Genomic DNA, 6000 nt, shown 5'->3' on the forward strand with positions numbered 1-6000 from the left:
CATGTAGGGTAGGGAGAAAGTCTGTTCATTCTGTGTATGTGGTTTGGAGGGCTTATAATTTTTGTGTGTGTATGCATGTGGTTTGGAGGGCTTATAACTTTTGTGTGTGTGTGCATGTGGTTTGGAGGGCTTATAATTTGTGTGTGTGTGTGTGTGTGGTTTGGAGGGCTTATAATGTGTCATTCACACAAGTGGAAGCTTAACAGCATTGACAGTAGTCATTTAGGTGTATATGTTCATTCATCTGTTCACACTGGGATCAAACGAGATTAATTAGTACCAAATCTTAATTAGTACCAAATCTTAATCAGTGCCAAATCTTAATTAGTGCCAAATCTAGGTGCTCAGCTTTAAGAGATTTAGTGTTAGGACTGGTTGGCCTGGTGTCAGGATAATGTGACTGGGTGGGACTTCATGCTACATGTCTGCATCATAATGCCCCAGTGCTAGGCATCACTATACACTGCAGACATCATGGACATGAAGCTATGTTAAAAATCCAAAATTCACTAGATGCCAATCTGACTTCCAGTATAGCTTTCTCAACTTCCAGTATAGCTTGCTCATCTAAAAAAATTTGTTATTGCTACTTTTTCTGAATGGAAAGTCATATCAAGATGTGGTTCAAGTGATTAATTCTTATAATGTCTGCTTGTGAACATCAAATATGGCCATCTTGAAAATCTTATCATTACCCTTTTTGAATAATTAACTGAAAACCTTCTTACAATATGTAGTTGGTTATAACTGACTGGTTATTTGGAAGGTCTTGTTATCATTACCCAGTATGTTCACGAAAGTGGCTATATTGAAGATCTTGTTATCATTACCCAGTATGTTCACTACAGTGGCTATTTGGAAGATCTTGTTATCATTACCCAGTATGTTCACTACATTGGCTATTTGGAAGATATTGTTATCATTACCCAGTATGTTCACGAAAGTGGCAATATTGAAGATCTTGTTATCATTACCCAGTATGTTCACTACAGTGGCTATTTGGAAGATCTTGTTATCATTACCCAGTATGTTCACTACAGTGGCTATTTGGAAGATCTTGTTATCATTACCCAGTATGTACACTACAGTGGCTATTTGGAAGATCTTGTTATCATTACCCAGTATGTTCACTAAAAAGTGGCTATATTGAAGATCTTGTTATCATTACCCAGTATGTTCACTACAGTGGCTATTTGGAAGATCTTGTTATCATTACCCATTATGTTCACTACAGTGGCTATTTGGAAGATATTGTTATCATTACCCAGTATGTTCACTACAGTGGCTATTTGGAAGATATTGTTATCATTACCCAGTATGTTCACTACAGTGGCTATTTGGAAGATCTTGTTTTTGGTACTCATCCTTTATCAACATGTATTTTTCTTCTAAAATGCTTGCTATGTTGCCTACTTGATCCTAAATCAAAATGGCATCAATCTGGTACCATGGCAGCTGCCTTGAAAATCTTGTAATTGCTACTCCATTCCCTAAAGTCGTACAGTAAAATTTCACTTGAGACACCAGACCTTAAGCCCCACAAATGCAGTCTCAAAAAACTTGCAGTTTCTCATAACAGGCTTGCGCAAAGGACCAGTTTCCAAGGTCAAAATTTAACACAGATTAAAAAGGAAAAATACCCACAATCATTCTAGATTATTGTATTCTTTATTCATAATTGTTGTTAATTGTTAAAATATTGCATGTATTAGTCTGAAAATAATATATTGCAATATAGAGATACATCTATTATAAAACATTCACATTTATATTTGAAGATCACATGTACATGTATTAGCAAGTTGAACTGCAAAAATTAGCTAAAGGAATATTTATTTATCCTGTCCATAAGTTAACTTTACCTTTGTCAATTACATTAATTCTTTCCTCCAGTTATACAATATCTCTTTTTCATTGAAGTTTTACCACTCCTATCTAGTATTAATGTTATCAGTTGTAAGAAGGACAGTAGCAGTTTTGGGTAAATATGGATTAAATATTGTTATGACTCTATCATTTTAAATTAAGTACAAAAGAAACGAAAAACTAGCAAATTTTTAAAAATTTAAGAAGTAAGTTATTTCCCTAGAATACAAAGAACAAATTTAAGAAGAACTTATGAATTAAATCCCAAATAGTCCTAAACGTTCTATCACATGTCCAACTTATAGAGTATTCCAAACGAATTCCAATTTTGAATGTGCTGATGTTCCAACAGCATGTGAATAGTGTTCAGATGCTAATGGTCTTGATAAATCACAGTGATATAATCCAAATTGTCCATGAATGAATTCACAATAATTCCAAAATAGTGGTTTAGTCACAGAGCATTTCATAACTTCAATGAATAATTTAAATAAATAAATCCTCTCAGATTAAAACGGAACACAACAATAAGATTGAATTGACTTTGGATGTTAAGATAGGAATTAGTAATTTTGAAGTAAACAACAAGGTAAGACACAATAACAGAGCCAGGATGAGGGTCATTTTCCCATTAGATTCATAATCTTGGAGAAAAGCCAATACACAATACAAATTAAATATACATAACACATCCCCTCATGATGAAAAAGAAAGATGTATACAAATAATTTCTTTACATATTAGTCAAATATACAGATCATTAAAATTGCATAAGGTGATGTTGTATAAATGACACAAAAATATACATGAAGCAGTATAGTAGTTATATACACATTAAGTGCATCTACAGTTAGATATATATAGATTTTAGTATTGTATTACTGCAGCATCAAACTCCACCATGACATTCTCTGATTATTGTTTTTCATTTTGCCAATAAAAGTAAGGTGGTTGTAATCACTGAATACAATAATCAGAGAAGGAGCTGAACTGATATACATTTCAAAGTGTTGCCAATATCAAAGCCAAACATTCCTTCTTAGTTGTGAAGTAATTTCTCTGGTGCATATTTTTTTTAGAAAAATAGCACACTGGATGATCTACACCATTTTTGTCTTTTTGAATCAATACTCCACCAACCCCAAAATCACTTGCATCAACAGACATTTTAAATGATTGACTGAAATTTGGAGCTGAAAGAACTGGCAAACTTTTCAGGATGGCCTTTAATTTATCAATGCTTCCTGACATTTGTCAAACCAATGGAACATGTTTTTACTCTGTAATTTGGTCGGGGGATCAGCAGTTATGGAAAATTTTTAGCAAAATTTCCAATAATAAATAAGTCATACCACAAACTCACATCAGTTACTTTTTACACAGGGAATTCAGAGATAGTACTGGGGGCCCAAATGTTTGAGGGTACATGAGAAATCATGCCAGTAGCTTCTCGTGGGTCAGTGGTTCCTCCCCCAGTTTTCCAGGGTTCTTCCTCCACCAGTTAGACTGGCCACCATGTATAGCCTATCTTGTGCTGAAGAATGGTGTTAAACCCTACAACAACAACAACAGAGATAGCATCGACCTTAACTTAAATAGGTTTAACTTGACCATATCCCACAATATGTCCTAAAAGATGTAACACAAGCATGCTAATACTCACATTTAAAAAAATTGTCAAATTTGCATCACTGAGTTGATCAAAGAATTTCCAAATAATTTCCATGTGTCATTGTAGATGATGTTGTAATTGATGTAAGCAAAATATCTAGACCAGATGTCATGTTCTTTATATGCTGGAAAGTTGAAGACAAACCTTTTATATCAAGTGGCCTCACTTTATGTTGATAAAGTCTATCTTGAGTTACAAATGCCAAAATTTCCATTGTGCTTTCAATGAGTGGAATTTGCCAGAACCATTTCAATAGATCAAACTTGGTGACATATTTTCCATTTCCAATTATGTCAATGCATCATCGATTCTTGGTAATGGAAATGAATGTTTTTGGTGACATTGTTCACTTTTCTGTAATCAATGTATATGCAGAAATTATTATTAGGTTTTGGCACTTGAATACATGGTAAACTCGAGTAACTTTTACTTGGTTCTATGAAATCATTCTCCAGCAAATGTTGAATTTCTTTTTTCAAACATTCCCATTTGAGAGGATTAATTCTGTTAGACTGCTGTTTCACAGGTGTAGAATCATTTCAACATCATGGTATATTTTAGTTGTTCATGTTGACGCAGCTGGAAACAAGTTCTTATATTCACATAATAGCTGTTTTAGTTCAAGTTAACTCTTTGCTAGTGGCTGTAGATGTGAAAGCTTCTGTTCCATGTTATTCAATATTTCTGAATTCCAAAGATTGGTAACACCAAAGTCACTATAGTCTGAGTGCATTCCATTGCTTAAATCCTCCTTCTGTGGGACACCTACAAATAAATTGAAAGATGGTTTTGTTTTCACCATCCTAAAGTGTTAATGGTATATTTGAGTTACTCTTTATCCAGCTGTATAAGGGCCATACTACTTTGCTTGAGGAGGATTTTGAGGTATAGGCTGGAGATCTAGAATTCAATTGTATTTCTGTCATACTTTAATTTCATTTTTTGGCTGAGTAGAGTGAAGATTAGTTCTTGCTATTTCCAAAACTGTTGACAACTTATATTTGAATTAAGAAACATAGACAAGAAATTTAATTACTGAATCTTCAGTTGAAAGAAGTTTCTCTTTTAATACCTTAAATGGTCCATGGACATTATGTCCAAAAACTAGTTTAAACTCTTGAACTGATTCCCTAACAGCATGCAACAGTAAATGAATACCATCATCACAATCTTTTCCTATATCAATGCAATATGACTGAATCATATTTTTCAAAGTTTTATGAAATCTTTCCAAAGTCTCTTGACTTTCAGGTTGATAGATGACATAAATTGCTGGAAGCCATATTCATGCATAACTTGTTGATCCAATTCAACAGATTTGGGAAGGCCAGAAAGTGTTTTTTTTTATAAAAAAAACTTTATCAAAGATTTTATTATGGTTTTAGCTTTAATATTCCTTAAAGGAATTGCCTCTGGAAATATTGTGGATACACACATTATGGTCAATAATTATTGATTGCCTGACTTAGTCATTGGTATGGGACAGACAGTCTACCATTTTTCTGCTTAATGAGTTGTCAAATGCAGGAATAGGTTGCAGATGATCCTAAGGTATATTTTATTGTTTTTTTCTACTATTGGAATAGTGTGACAAAATCCACAGTATTAAGAAACATCCCTTTTAATTTTTGGCCAATCAAAATGATTCATGATCTTGTAATAAATCCTGTTGATCCCTAAATGACCAGCCAAAGAAGTTTCATTGGCTATACCAAGAATTTCCTGTCTATATTACTTATAATTAATAGTTTGATAGCTTGCTGACCATTTGTCTTCAGCGGTTACCTCAGTTGGTTTCTGTTTTCTCATAAGGACCCCATTTTTCATAAAATAGCAAAGTGGTACTTGTTTGGCTTCAGTTTTGCTAACAGCCCACTGACACTGCAGCATTTGACACAATAGACCATGATATATTACTTCACCGTCTCCAGCATGTATTTGACATTCATGATAAAGCCTTACTGTGGTTCAAGTCCTACTTGGTCAACAGGACACAAATTGTGTCTGCAAATCGAATACACTCCAGCCCCGTTAATCTATGTTGTGGTGTTCTACAGGGGTCTGTTCTTGGAACTGTTTTCTTCATTCTATACACTCACCCACTCTCAAGTGTCATAGATCATCATCCAGTGTCTCACCAATTGTATGCTGATGACACTCAAATATACAAATCTAGCCACCCAACTGAAGTTGGTGCTACCATCCAAAGTGTATAGAGGTGCATTTCTGATGTGAAATCATGGATGACATGTAACAAGCTGCAGATGAATGAATAAAACTGAGGCCATTCTGATCACAACACAAAGACATTTTCGTTCACATCCTTTACCTCAAACAATAAATATCAGCAGCACCAACATTAAATTCAGTCAGTACAAAACCTAGGTGTTACTCTGGACAGTACTCTCACATTGCACCAACATGTCATGAACATATGCAAGGCTGCATATCTTGAGCTGAGA

The sequence above is a fragment of the Sinohyriopsis cumingii genome, chromosome 14 (assembly GCF_028554795.1).
Source record: "Sinohyriopsis cumingii isolate HCF-2022 chromosome 14, ASM2855479v2, whole genome shotgun sequence".
NCBI lineage: Eukaryota > Metazoa > Mollusca > Bivalvia > Unionida > Unionidae > Sinohyriopsis > Sinohyriopsis cumingii.